Source organism: Lampetra fluviatilis, chromosome 11 (genome assembly GCF_964198595.1).
Source record: "Lampetra fluviatilis chromosome 11, kcLamFluv1.1, whole genome shotgun sequence".
Taxonomy (NCBI): domain Eukaryota; kingdom Metazoa; phylum Chordata; class Hyperoartia; order Petromyzontiformes; family Petromyzontidae; genus Lampetra; species Lampetra fluviatilis.
The window spans coordinates 6,337,757-6,353,706 of NC_136285.1; the positions used below are offsets into that span (position 1 = coordinate 6,337,757).

At 43.4% G+C, this 15,950-nt stretch overlaps 1 protein-coding gene across 4 annotated transcripts in view; it reads right to left on the reverse strand.

Moving 5' to 3' along the window:
* The window catches only part of IMMP2L (inner mitochondrial membrane peptidase subunit 2), a 382,842-nt gene that overhangs the window by 356,716 nt on the left and 10,176 nt on the right, over positions 1 to 15,950 (reverse strand). For 2 of the 4 annotated variants that reach the window (XR_013637195.1, XM_078860847.1), the window contains exon 1: positions 6,868 to 6,914. The exons of 1 other annotated variant lie outside the window; for it this stretch is intronic. The gene's annotated coding sequence lies outside the window, so the exon portion shown is untranslated. Of the gene's footprint in view, positions 1 to 6,803; positions 6,915 to 15,950 lie in introns of those variants that run through there. One more of the 4 variants, XM_078860848.1, reaches the window with a different exon arrangement.

Below are 15,950 nucleotides of genomic sequence, written 5' to 3' on the forward strand. Positions count from 1 at the left end.
GGTTAAAGACCCACCTAACTTTGATATCCACTGCTGTAGACCGATGCCAATTTTCCTTTTGGAAGGCGAATGTGTTTTTCTTCTTCTTCTTCCAGTTTTAGCGATATGGCTATTGTATCGAAGCGTGGATCAGGCACGACCATGATGTCACCGTCTAATTACCATTTGTTGCTGCGGGTTTATTTGCTTATCTAGCATGGTGAAGTTGCACCACGCATGTTCCAGTCGGGGTTTTTTTTTCAGTTGCGCCAGTGAGTTATAGCACGTGAGGTCCTTTTTACGCCAAGGAGTAAATGCACCGATACATTCATATCGCTCCAATTTATAATTGATTTATTTTGGCTCGGATCGTGCAGGCATGTTAATTGTAGCTATAACCATCCGCCACCCAAAAACAGCCAAACAAATCAAGCTGTTAGCATCTAACCCAACACGAATCAAATTATAAATCGTATTGGTCGTGAAAACCTCTTACGAATAAATATTTCTATAAAATGTATTGCACAGGACACACAGGTTGTTGTGGTCGTTTTGCAGGGACCATTTTTTGTATTATTAATTATTTGGGAGTTTGACTGTCAGGTTACAATAGATCACGATTAATTATTTCACAGGATCGTTTATATCTACGTAACATATATCCTAGATTTACAGAAACATGTAGAAATGTATAGGGGAGCTTCTTCTTGGTTCTTTCGGTAAAGTCACGTAGAAGGGAAATAATAAAATAATAAAAATAAAACATAATAAAATAATTCTCACGACGTTTCGGCCACAACGCAAGCAGCTGCTTTACCGAAAGAACCAAGAAGATGAATCCCTGCAGTCACGAAAGCTTTAAATCGAAATATAGGCGAGCTGTTATGGGAATTGAGACTATGAACTTCACACACAAAACTGTGGCAAGAACACTTAACAACTAGGCTATACAACTACCCCATATAAGTTAGCCAGTATACATGTTGGTATACAATACTGGCATCCACTAGACAAGGCGCAATTAATTAATTACTTATAAACGGATTCCGATACTCGTTATATATGCATTGTATTAAACGTGTAAAATTTTAAATGAAATATTCATGAAATGACATCAACATTTTTCACTCAAGCAAATGCAACAAATGAGACAGAATGAGATGGAAGGAGACAAATGAAATGAAGGCAGACAATACAAATTAATAAGTACAAACAAGACAAAAAAATAACAGATACTTGAATTAAATCACGAACCAGAACTTGTATCGATGTATATTGTTCTGTACATACCTACATATCACATAGTAAACACAATGCAATGTTATCACCTACTGGAGATCATTAACCCACAATTATTTTCAGCATTGATTTTCATGAGATATAGTCTATTACACATGCTTTCAAATAATGCCCCGCTAATCTTACAACTATGGCTCAAATGCCAATAGGAATTAAGAACATGTATGAGGTCCAATACAGCACTGCACCAGTTAAGAGTCATTAAATAACAAAAACGGATTTCTAATCAATGATAAATCAGCAACATATTACAATGACAATTACTTTTACAATAGAGTGCCTTCATTAATGCCTAGACATTCTTTATATTTTTAACTACAGAATAATTGCTGCAAATAGCCGTGTAGATTTTATTGGCAAAAGTCATCTGTGGGGGCTTAAAAAATGGACTATTAAGGAGATGCACTACATTGCCTGAGCCGTGGGCATAAAAATCCACAACCATTACTGTTACATGCTATAGTAGTTGTCATTTATTTAATGATTCACCCAAAACCTTGAAAAATAAATGCAATAAAAAATCTGGTTGATTTTGTGTCTGGGAAAATCATGCATTGTTCATCAGGCTATAATTTGCCTAAATTACTCAAACGCTGGAATACTGAGGCCATTATTTTTCTAACATTAAGTCCCAGGGTGGCATAAGCTATAATCTAGAGGCCGGCAAACAATAATCCATAATTTAAAATGGGCAATGATAATTACCGAATACAAAGCTGTTCAGCCATTTCATCAGTCCACTGCTAGATGAAGGCCTCCCCAAACTGTCAGTCATGGGCGTCATTTGACCATACTTCATCACGCTGGTCAGTGTGGGATAGTAAGTGGGGAGTCCAGGGTCAGCTCATAAAGCACTCGACATTGTTAGCCGTGTAAAAAAACAAAGGTCTAACTGATTTTTGCTCAAATGAGCGTTTGAAGCGGTGTTCACCTCCTTGTTCATAGCCCTGCTTGCAGTCAATGGTAGATATTCCAGAGTTCAATGACAAAAAAAAAATCTCTCCTTAGAACAAATAACTGTCAACCATTGGAACCTCATTTGCCAGTAGCAAAATATGATAATTGGTTTTTTACCCTTTTATCTGGCAACAAAACTGACACCTTTCTTTTAACCACTGTCAACTTCCCCACAAAGTGTTACTTATTTTAAACATATTTTCCCCAGAGGGATGATGGGCAGATTCAACCACCAAGCACGACTTGAACTTGCAAGCTTCCCATTGCGAGCCACTTGCTCTGCAGCCGAGCCACCTTGCCCCATGTTGGCCATGGTCATGAATTAGGCCGCCGGGTGCAAAGTGTCGTGCACTAAGCAATGGGCCATTTATCCATTTGGCATCCGAAACCTTCACCTGTTAACACAGAAATGCAGACACATTCCCTGCAGGTATTGGCCGAGTGCCAATCAGTAGGCCTCTCTCTGATCAGTGGGACTCAGATCCTGCAGCACCACACCTCACATTACCATGAGCACTCAGCACAGCTCATGGTGTTGTGTTAACATTGAACCTGCATACTAGGCACAATTCAGGGCTGTGATTAAACGGAAGAATGAGTTTGTCTTGCTTAACTATGTATTTTTTTCAGTTGTCTTTTCATTTGAAGTCTCCTTTGCTCTATTGCCCTAAATGTAACTTTAGCATTGACGATGCATATACTAGCATATTGTTAAAATAAACAAATATTAAATGCATGTAGCATAACCATAATAGTTTATTCTAATTATTAAACCAATGCAACATTATATGACTACTGCATACCAAATTATCCAAAATTTAATGTGGAGTATTAAGTTTACATAAATTGTTGTGCTTGTACAAGCCTGCAATCCACTGAACTGGAGATGAGGGTTGGTAGAGCACTGAGAAATAAAACCATTAAGTGCTCCAAACAACCAGGATACGAGGTACACGAGACTGTAGAATAAGTATGTTGCCCATGTGGAATTTGAGCAATTTCGATCATCTGCAACCTCTGGGCGACTAAAAAAAAATACATCCATTCCTAGAACAATCCAAGTTGAATGTTTGTTTTACCAGCAATTTTTTATACTAGTAATTTTATGTTCTTTATTGAATTTCACAAGAAACAGTTTTTTTTACTGGAATGCACCTGTATATTTGTAACATTCCACTTTAACCACATGCTGCTATATTTACCAAAGACCTATGTCAAAACATTCTGGTACAGGCAACGCTCCAGATAACGTTATGGGTCTTTGCGTAATTTACCCTCCAACTCCTCTTCGCTCACAACCTTATAACCCACGACTCATATAATCCGTGTGACCTACGGGACCGGCAAAAAAACCCATCACCCGCATCCCTATTCTTGTGATCCACAATATATATTGTGCTTCAATGCCCCAGCATTTCAAAGTGCCTTACATCGTATCTAAATAATTCCAATTCTCAGCTGTAGTTTGTTTTAGACTAGGGGGCTCCTATTCTTGGTTCTTTCGGTAAAGTCACGTAGAAGGGAAATAATAAAAATAAAACAATAAAATTCTTACGACGTTTCAATTGCAACACAAGCAATCATCATCAGATGTGAAAACCACAGCAAGAAGATTTTTTTTTTTACGTGGCGGTTTTTTTATTTTTTTTATTCTTATTTTTGTATTTCCCTTCTACGTGATTTTACCGAAAGAACCAAGTATATGAATCCCTGCAGTCACGAAAGCTTTCAATCGAAATTTAGGGGGCTCCTGATGACAGCCGACCCTGTGTAGAACAGTGTGGCAGCATCAGAAGACAAGTGGCCATATCACCGCCCTTACAGAATGTTCCAGCCCCAATGCAGCTTCCTTATTTCAATTATCCAGGGTTTTTTTCTCACAAGTGGAGTTGCGCAAAAAATGCAACCATTGTCCACAGGTTAACTGACATTTCTTTCATTGTGTTGCTGGCAAAAGCAAATAAAACGTCCGTGGATATTCCTCGCTAGCATTTAAAGACATTTTAATAAAATACATTGCTTTACCTGTGAGTTAAGCAGTGCCCATTGGCAGAGGTCAACCTATAAGACGCAATTCTGTTTTAGTGTGAATGAGATTACAGTACAAACTTGTTCTAAATCCATCCGATGCCGATACTGGCGTGGTTAAATTTTGATTTAAAGCTTTCGTGACTGCAGGGATTCATATTCTTGTTTTTTTCGGTAAATTCACGTAGAAGGGAAATAATAAAATAATAAAAATAAAACAATTACATTCACACGACGTTTCGACTGCAACACAAGTACCTGACGATGATTGCTTGTGTTGCAGTCGAAACGTCGTGAGAATTTTTGTTAAATATTTTTTATTATTTTATTATTTCCCTTCTACGTGACTTTACCGAAAAAAACACGAATATGGCGTGGTTAAGTTTAATTATTTCACCGCTCACCGCCTTCCGGTGGAGTTATACATCTGTTCCAGAGCAAGTTCTCACAACCCTGAACAGGAAAACCCCACATTATGAATTGCAGCTGATAGCTGGACCGGAATTTTGGAAAATCCTGGCAGCTTGACCTCGGCGAAATGGACACCGCTTAATTTGTGGGTAAATCAGTGTTCCCTTTTCAGATGTCAATGCAAATGTCCACTCAAATATCCACTCTAAATATATTGCCAAATGCAAGAGTAAAATATAATCCAAGGATGTATCACTCGCTGGGTGGCGAAATCTTTTTCAAACTCCCTGAAATACTAACAGCCTTCATGCTGCTGAAATGATATGGCCACACGTTTTGCTACAGTTGGTGGTTTAGACAAGGCTGAGTGCATTGACGTCACACGATCGCGCCTCCCGCCTTCTACAAATCACCTTGCACATGTATCACCACTATTAATATCTCCCGTGGTTGTTTCTGCAGCCTTGTACTCTGAGATCACGCGAGTTTCTCATCGCCCACTGAGAGAGATTAAAATTGGTTTGAAAATAAATTCAAAATGTTAAGGGTCAGTCGTTATAACACGGGAGCTGGGTCCCATTCACCACCACGGGAGCCATTCACTAACACGGGAGCCGGGTGACATTCACCACCACGGGAGCCATTCACTACCACGGGAGCCGGGTGACATTCACCACCACGGGAGCTGGATCACATTCACCACCACGGGAGCTGGATCACATTTACCACCACGGGAGCCATTCACTACCACGGGAGCCGGGTGACATTCACCACCACGGGAGCCATTCACTACCACGGGAGCCGGGTGACATTCACCACCACGGGAGCTGGATCACATTTACCACCACGGGAGCTGGATCACATTCACCACCACGGGAGCTGGATCACATTTACCACCACGGGAGCTGGATCACATTCACCACCACGGGAGCTGGGTCCCATTCACCACCACGGGAGCCATTCACTACCACGGGAGCTGGGTGACATTCACCACCACGGGAGCTGGGTGACATTCACCACCACGGGAGCCATTCACTACCACGGGAGCTGGGTGACATTCACCACCACGGGAGCTGGGTCCCATTCACCACCACGGGAGCCATTCACTACCACGGGAGCTGGGTGACATTCACCACCACGGGAGCTGGGTGACATTCACCACCACGGGAGCCATTCACTACCACGGGAGCTGGGTGACATTCACCACCACGGGAGCTGGATCACATTCACCACCACGGGAGCTGGGTGACATTCACCACCACGGGAGCTGGGAGCCATTCACTACCACGGGAGCTGGATCACATTCACCACCACGGGAGCTGGGTGACATTCACCACCACGGGAGCTGGGAGCCATTCACTACCACGGGAGCTGGGTGACATTCACCACCACGGGAGCTGGGAGCCATTCACTACCACGGGAGCTGGGTGACATTCACCACCACGGGAGCCATTCACTACCACGGGAGCTGGATCACATTCACCACCACGGGAGCTGGGAGCCATTCACTACCACGGGAGCTGGGTGACATTCACCACCACGGGAGCTGGGTGACATTCACCACCACGGGAGCTGGGAGCCATTCACTACCACGGGAGCTGGGTGACATTCACCACCACGGGAGCTGGATCACATTCACCACCACGGGAGCTGGGAGCCATTCACTACCACGGGAGCTGGGTGACATTCACCACCACGGGAGCTGGGTGACATTCACCACCACGGGAGCTGGGTGACATTCACCACCACGGGAGCTGGGTGACATTCACTACCACGGGAGCTGGGTGACATTCACCACCACGGGAGCTGGGTGACATTCACCACCACGGGAGCTGGGTGACATTCACCACCACGGGAGCTGGGTGACATTCACCACCACGGGAGCTGGGTGACATTCACCACCACGGGGCTTCCCGTGACCGGACCCCGCGCCGCGCAAAATCCAAAACTCTCCGCTCGTTTCGCGCCCGCTGAGCGAGCGAAGCAACGGAAAGGGGGGCAAGGGGGGGCAGTGGGGGAAAGGGGGGGCAGTGGGGGCAGTGGGGGGCCAGGGCAGGCGAGGGAGGTCGACTGTCACAATCGGGCAATCAACCCCGGGGGGAGTGGAGAAGGAGGGGGGGCGCGTTCACCAGCGGGAGGCGAGTTTATTCAATGAAACAGAGGAGACACGGAACTCGTTCGCGTTGACCTCACCCGCAAAGTGCTCCAACAGGGAGTGGGGGGGGGGCTCTTACCGCAGACTCCACCCCCTCCTAGGCCCCCCGTCAGATTTCCCACCACGAATCGGCAACGGCCATTCACGGAACGGCCGCGTCGACCAATCAGGGGGGGAGGGAGGGGGAGGGGGTCTCGGCTGGCGATGTCGATGCGAGCTACGGAATGTAGAGTGACGTCAGTGCGCGTGTGTGTGAGAGAGAGGCTGCGGCCATGTCTGTAAGGGAGGGGGGGAGGCGTCGAGCGTGACGATTGACTTGCCCGCCATGTTGCGTAGGGGTGTTTTGTTTTTGTTACACTCCCTTTCTGGCAATTGAACAGGAGGTGTTCAGATTTTCAGACACCAAATAGATAGGGCCCAGTCTCAGCACCTGTGTCAGACCAGAGAACGCCAAAAGACGAACAGTACAAAGAGCATGTATAGCTCGGATGAGCAGCTATACAATGCGACCTTTTTGCCAGTATCAAGTATGAAAAATAAGAATGTGTTTTACCCTTTCTGGCAATAAAACTGGCGTTTGAACATCTTAACTACCGGTTTTATTTCCAGGAAGTGTAAATCATATTCTTATTTAAACTGATTTTTTTTATTGCCAGAAACGGTAAAAACTTTTCTTACGTTTTCATACTTTGATACTGGCAAAACGGTCCCATTTTGTAGCTGCTCACCCGAGCTATAAATGCTCTAACAGTGGCATTGTCTTTGTGCTTGTTCGACTTTTGGCGTTCTCTAGTCTCACATTGGTGGTGAGACAAGGCCCTAAAGAAGTCTGTGTCTGGTGTAGACCAATCAGTTTAAAAGACAATGCCATATCCTATCAGAGCGTGTGTGTTTGCATGTTCACCACAAGTACAGTTCGTGTGGTCAATGCAGACGTGATTCCTTGCAAGAGATTTACATTTGGTGTTTGAACATCTTTGCACCTGTTTTATTGCCAGAAAGGTGAAATCCTTTTCTTGTTTTTTCATACTTTGATATTGGCAAAAAGGTCCCATCACGTTGGGATAACGCCCATCGCTTTTACAAGACTAAACTAAACACTTTTTAAAAATATATATATACCAGGTACTCTTGGTTATTTAGGTAAAGTCACGTAGATAAAGAAAATAAAAAAATACAATTAAATAAAAAAATATTTTATTTTATTTATATTTTTTTATTTTCTATACCTACTTGACTTTACCGAAAGAACCAATAGTATGGATCCTTGCCGTCACGAAAACTTCAAATCTAGATTATATTCCAGGTATAAGGCCCGCTTGAGCTATATAGTTATTTTTTGCAGAAGCGACCTGGCCACAAATGATAAGAGGTCAACGACGTGGCTTATCCATCACGTGGAAATGTATCGCTGCCAAAATACTCGAAACGCACGTTGATGTTGATTCTATATGTGCACTGACAAACCGGAGGACACGGACAAAAAATCCACGACCAAGGTGAGGGAGAGAAACATGCAAACTATACATTTCCAGCAGGTGGTCAGGGTCGGGATCGAACCCACGACCTCCTGTAATTCCGTCACAGTTCCTATGATCACTGTTTCATTGCTTTCATGGCTTTATTTTGGTGATTTCGAAAAGTGTATTGGTTTGGCCATGTTTGTTTGTTGTAGTATGGAGTTAGACTGATGGCCTTAATCTAAGTTGTCTTGTGGTTGTTGTTGTTGTTTGACTTGCATCCCACTGGGATTTTTGCACAGCGTTGATGTACGGTGTTTTTTCTGCAATGTTTTGCTGTCTTTTCTTGGATTTTCTGTTAGCACATAGTCACATATTCACTTTAAGATGTTTTCTTGTTCATGTTTTTGTTGTTTGTTTGTTGCGGTTGCACCCGATTCAAGAGCCGAATGGCTCACAGGGCTATACCTAATAAATGAACTTGAACTGTATACCAGGAGAGGTAGTTAACATCTCACCACCGCGGCACCCCATCGTGTGTTGTCAATGTACAGGGTGATCCAGATGTCCTGTGATCCCCCAATTAATTGACCCCGAACATGTTTCTCTCCTTTGCTTATACATTTTATGTTTTAACACCCACTGGTATACAAAAAGTATGAAGTTTTAAATAATTAAACGGGGGTCACAAGACACGTGGGACCAGCTTGTAGAATCAGAATATTTATTTAGACTGGAGAAAGCTGACCACAATCATCATGAACACTGTCTTATAGCAGGGACATCTATAACGGGCTGAAGGTCCAGGCAATGGTAACCAGAAGTTTGTATTTATCGGGGAGGAATTCCACTGAGCTATGAAGCTCTTCTTTCACAGGTGTCCAGTAAGGGCGGGTGAGCAAAGCTACAACAACAATATTGTTAGGTTTTTTCGGTAAAGTCACGTAGGTAAAAAATTAAAATTAATAAAAGTAAAATAAAAAATAAATAAAAAATTACGACATTTCGGAGGCAACACAAGCTTACGTCTTCAGGTGGGACCGTCACAGCACGATAGCTGTATCAGGTAGCTGTATCAGGTAAATCACTTGATACAGCTATCGTGCTGTGACGGTCCCACCTGAAGACGGAAGCTTGTGTTCCCTCCGAAACGTCGTGATTTTTATTTTATTTTTTATTTTACTTTTATTAATTTAAATTTTTTGCCTACGTGACTTTACCGAAAAAACCCAAGAATATGAATCTTTGAAGTCACGAAAGCTTCAAATCTAGAACTACAACAACAAACAATACGGGGGAAATGATAGGGAGTGTAAAGTAGACAAAAAGTAGTATATAAATCCCTGCCAATTTGTCCACACCAAACGCAAGTTTGGGCAATACAGCAAAACGCAGTCCCAGACCACACCAAAGCAACACACGGTCCTTCCATTGAATTGCACATTAAAATTGAACGATCGATACACGGGTAAGGATCACATTTACAAATGAGATTCCTCACCAATCCCCCCCCCCCCCTTCAACCCCCACCATCGGGGCTTCAATTAAAAATCCTCATAGTGGGGTTAACAGATCACCAGAAGATGGGAGCACAACTTCTCATTTCCACCACATTCAAAATCACTCTCCCCAAGTTGACTCTATGCAGAGTTGCATACAGCTGTTAAAGTACACTTTCTTTGTTTAGCATGCAAAGACGCATCAGTGTTCCGTGTCACTGGTTGACTTGACACTCTTCTGCGTTAGCTGTGACAACGATTAACATGCTTGCTGATCTATGCTCAGTAAGTCAGTAGAGTATCGCAACTGACACGTGTATTCAATAAAGCCCCTCTATTCATAACTGCAACGTCCAAACTTGTGTTCAGTACTGCGTTGACACTGTTTTCTGTTTAATACTGCACTTCACACTTCAGTATTCTGCTCATTACTCAACGTGACGCTGCTGCATGTTCAGGATAGCGCTTGAAACACTCTCCGCTGTTCACCGTAGCAGCACTTCATACTTGCTCGTTGAGATCAACACGTTAGGGGCCGTCCATAAATGACGTCACGCACCTGGGGGGGGGGGGGGGGGTCAGACATTTGTGACGATGTGTGACGAGGCGGGGGGGGGGGTGAGAAATGTGACGTCACATCAAAATGCGCAACTTTAAATAAATATAGACAACACGTTCTACTTAATTAAATAGACTTTTTAATAAATGTTTCCTCCTACAACATCCGAGTGCAGCGCCACATTAAATATGCACTACAATGACAATAGTTTAAAGCGATTTGAAGCATGTTTTATTTGGGGGGGGGGCAGTGCTTTGTGACGTCACATTTGAAGGGGGGTCTGACTTTTTGTGACGCCGTGTGACGAAGGGGGGGGAGGGTCATAAATCGCCCAAAATCGCGTGACGTCGTTTATGGACGGCCCCTCATAACGACTGTAAAAAAAATAATAATAAGGGTTTAAATCTCCATCCATAGTATATGCAATGATGAATGGTTTCTCAAAGCCGCCGACATCCCCCTGAATCTTATGATGCAACAATCCATGAAACTTCCCCACACAAAGCTGTTTTCATTGCCCTATCTCTATAGTGGCCGTCCACTGAGGCATGTTCATTCCTTGGCTGTCATTCAGTTGTCAATCTCGACCATCGTTCATCCCTTCCAGCGAAATGTCCAGCACATGCCCCTTTTGTGAAGTCAACGTCTAACTTGCATTCCCTAAGTCGCTTGTTCCTCTTTCTGTCACAAGCATGCACCTAGCAGCTTCTGTTCCATTTTCTTTATAAACGAAGGCCAGTTTCACCAACTAGCGCGTCCAAGTTTAACCACATTGCAGAATACTCTTTGTTTTTTTAGGTAAATTCACGTAGGTAAAAAAAGAAACTAAAAATAAATTACATCACGACATTTCGGAGGCAACACAAGCTTATGTACAGTAATTTTGCTGTGACGGTGCCACCTGAAGATGGAAGCTTGTGTTGCCTCCGAAACGTCGTGATTTTTTTTTTATTTTACCTACGTGACTTTACCGAAAAAACCAAAGAGTACAGACCCTTGCAGTCACGAAAACTTCAAATCTAGAACACATTGTAGAATGCCTGCGAGGTGAGGCTGATGTCACGACAGATCTGACAAACGCACGAGATCCATCCCCTGGTCTGCCGCCTGCATGATGCTGATGAACATTAGATCCATCCACCGTTCGCCTGGACCAGGGGTCGGCAACCTACGGCTCCGGAGCCGCATGCGGCTCTTTACGGGCTGCTTCTTGACAATATGTACGTATGTACAGTATGTACTCAGATGCATTGCGGCTCTTGAAATACTGAATTTTGTACCGAATTGGAAAGAAATGGCTCTTCTTGTTATTTTGGTTGCCGACCCCTGGCCTGGACGGATAGAAACAGGGCACGGTGTGCATGAGTCGTCCTCCATGCTAGCCACAAAACCAAACAGACGGAAGTCGTCTCCAACGGACGTTGGTGTCGCGAACAGTAATACCATCTGACGTCAAGAAGCTGTCAATGACACCATGTAAGTAGGCACATTTAATCAACTTGCATTGATTAACAACGTTCTATTTTAGTGTGTTTTAATTAATCAAGTTCAGCTTCACAAAAGCAATCTACCCTCGCCCACCTCGCTACAGGAGTTCAACGTTTTGATCACGGTCCACCTTCATAATTGCCTCAACGATGCAAATTTTGGTTCAAGATAAATATTAGCATAACACAAGTCATGTACAAGTTAGATCTTTTTTTTTTATATCTGTTGAAGTGAAACGACTTTATTTAAATTCACTACTTAAAATCATTGTTTTTCAACCAACTGAAAATAGGTCCTGACTAGTGTAACGTGTGGTGACAGTTACGGGCATACCTCTATACACCTTTGGGGTTGTGTTCTCGAAAATATGAACGTAAAGTGAAACATCATACATCGAAACTTTTTTCCCATAAGGTCCCATTATATAACTTGAGATGTGTTCCTAAGAAAAAAAAATCTGCCCCAAAACCAACTAAGATAACACTTTTCAACACAACTAACATATTTTCTCGAATAAATATGGAGAATAATAACTGGACATGGAATTCATAACAGCGTACCGTACACTATACGCAGACACTAGTACACTCTGAGTGAGGTAATGCTACACTGCCCTCTACTGCCTAAGATTCCTACTATACCTGTTTTATTTTGCTTGGTGGTCGCCCATACAAACCCTATTTAATCTCTAAGGTCTAACTAGATCCGGTGCATTTGGACTGACTTGGCCATAGGTGGTGCACAAGCACAATTAAAAGAAAAATCTCACCACATTCGTCATTAACAGTGCCTCAAACATATAGAATAGACTGACGTTTCTCCTGAAGGAGACCTTTTTTTTTTACAAACAATGACTGTGAAGCTTTATCTGAAGGCTGACACTAAGGCTCTTGCAAAATTAAGGGTGCTGTTTCCTGCCTCCTTTTACCCCAAATGTCTCCGCTGCAGCTCTGAAACTGCAACTTTTCTAAAATATTTCCTCCTGTCTGTGTCAGTCGTTCTGCCCTTTCCACTCTGTGAAAAACATTGGCAGATTATACACAGTACTGTATAATTTGTTAGGACATGTGAATGATGAATGCGGTGCGGTTATTTATTTATTTCTTCATATGTACTTGCAAGAGAAATGACTTGGTATGCAAAAAGCTCACAAATTTCACTGGAAAATTCTGACATTGTGAGACGTTCTATGGTAAATATGTTTATCAATAATAAATATTTTAATCAAGTTTAGTTACAATGAACCAATCATAATAGCAATGTCCAGCTTTCAGATGTACTGAACCTTTGTTACCGAAGGCCTCAACTTTGCAGTATTTGTATGTTTTGATATTGCATCTGCACCACTCATTTCCCTTTCAAAAGACGTGGTTCCTATCTCCTGTTAATGTGTTGGTTTTGTAAAACAAATCTGTGCGATAATTGTTTTTTTACCCTTTTATCTGGAAATCAAAACTGACACCTTTTTTACAAGGAGTCATGTTTGCTTAGGCCACAATACCTGCAGTCATAATGCCTTTTGGCGTCATCTGGTCCAATATCATGTGAAACTAGGCTCTAAGGAAAGCTGTCTCGAGTGTGGACCAATCAACTTCAAGGACAGTGCATACATTATCAGAGTTATGTTTTTTGTTTGCATTATGACTGCAGGTATTGTGGTCTATGCAAACATGACTCCTTGTAAAAAAGGTATCAGTTTTGTTGCCAGATAAAAGGGTAAAAAACAATTATCATATTTTTTACTGGCAAATGAGGTTCCAATGGTGTAAATCTGTGCGAGTTTAAACGTACCAAATTGTAAAATTTGCATTCTGAATGCTTGTTGTCCCTAATTTACAAAGAGTGTACAGTAGTTTCAATATGACACATGCAACTGCTGTGATTAGATTTCTTAATTCACAATTTAAAGTTTACGAGTTAAAATTGTTCATAATAAAGGTTTTTGGGTTAGATCGCGTTATTTATAAATGTGTCGTAACCCTCCACCACCCGACACGGCCAATCAGTAAAAAAGTGTCACGTTTACAAAGGACAAATAGTTCACTACTTTAGCCCACCGGTGTGTTGAAGAGTGAATCAACATCATTTACAATTTTTGAGTAGTACGACGTTTTGCTGGTAATTACATCCAGCATCATCGGGCAATTTGCCAGAATGGTGAAGCCCTCCACTTGCTCCCGGTGTTAAATAGAGCAGCAGCAGCAGGGTGACGTCATCGTTAAATCTGGTGCAGTGATTTGAGGCGGAGAGGGGGAGGGTACTGTAATTATATAATAGATTGGTAATCATTCAATTGTTATAAATTAGTATATGTTTCCCCTATAAGGAATTGTAATTGTAATATATATATATTTTATTTAATAATACGCTTCCAGGCCGCACTAAGCCTGTAGCTGTCAGAGCGATTAAAGTTATTTGTATTTCTCTCAATTTCAATGGATTCTCTAATTAGTCTTAGCCGGTAGTAATTAGTTTTACACAACACTTCAACGTTATCAAAATCAATCGAGTGTCCTTGTTGACAAGCATGTTCTGCCACTGCCGACAGTTGTGATAATGTAATATTTATTTGGTGTTCTTTTAGTCTTCCGCTGATGTTACGTCCCGTCTGACCAATATATAGCATTTGCCACATAAACAGTTAAAATTGTGTTTGCGGGTCAAATTGTTCCATTATAATGTGAATTAATTAAAACTTGCAACACGCAAGGTTTTCGACTCAAGAGGCACGAGTAGGAACCACGGGTCAAGCGCAGAGGTCGCAACCGGGTACCCGATACCCGTACCCTACTCGATACCCGGCTACCCGTACCCAGCCGGGTACGGGTACCCGTTTGCAACCCTGGCGCGGCCGGGTACGGGTACGGGTAGGCCGTGAGTCACTGGTGAGTCACCGTTTGCCACTCATTCGGGTAGGGTATGGGTAGGGAACGGGTACCCGTACCCGGCCAGGTACGGGTACCCATTTGCGACCCTGGTGCCGCCGGGCACGGGTAAGGAATCAAAACCCGTTTGCGACCTCTGGTCAAGCGGTAAAGACAGCAGCCACGCCCAGAGCCGGCACCAATCCCCCCCGCCCCCCTCCCCCCTCCAAAGCTCTGCAGTCTTCTATATATAGTGTGTTCTAATCAGGTGCACGCCAAAACTTGGAGGCAACACGTTCCAAGATTAACTATTTACATTCCGAGCGACTATGCACATTACGGGTTAACTACGTAAGGTGGTGACCACCATCCCTAACCACCTAACCACTTGAACGGAATCTCTATGTGGTTGAACCTGCACAGCCAACACATCGTCGGGTCGTTTTGTGCGGCGACCGAAGAGCGAGGATCGAAGAAGGCGACTTCTTTCCGGGGTTGAACAGCTATGCTCCCTCTCGGGACTCGGCTTATATCAAGGGGCGGAGCCCCTGGGCACGCCCCCTTCTCGATCCTTCGCGGAGGCTCTGGGTCCACATCACGTGGCCCGCTCGCCCCCTTCTGGGGGTCCCCGTGCCCCTTCGTCCGCTCACGCGCTCTCGCGGGTTCACCCAGACTGTCATGTCTTGACCCGACCTTCGTGACATCCGGAAGCTGCCCTCTCGTGAGCCCTTATGTGTAGTACACCCACTATGGCCATGGAACGGCTCATTTATGTCGTTACATATATAGTGGTGTTATCAGCCAATTTGTGAGTGTTTTCAAATGGAAGGAAGCCAGAGAACCACGAGAAACCACACAATTTGCAAGGGGGCAACACTCTATCCCATACCGAAAGAATAGATTATCAACCGTTGGCTATGTACGTTGCGAACGAATCTAGATTTGAAGTTTTCGTGACTGCAGGGATCCATACTCTTTGGTTCTTTCGGTAAAGTCACGTAGATATAAAATAAAATAAATCACGACATTTCGGGCACAACACAAGCGTCCGTCATAAGATGGGACAACTTGCTGTGGTTTGTGTTGTGCCCGAAACGTCGTCATTTGATTTATTTTATACCTACGTGACTTTACCGAAAGAACCAAAGAGTATGGTGCGAACGAAGTTCAACATACATCCATAAATACACAATCAGATGGAGTCCACACTTAGGCTGAACCGCCTTGTCTTGGCAAGCCAGGGCATGGCAC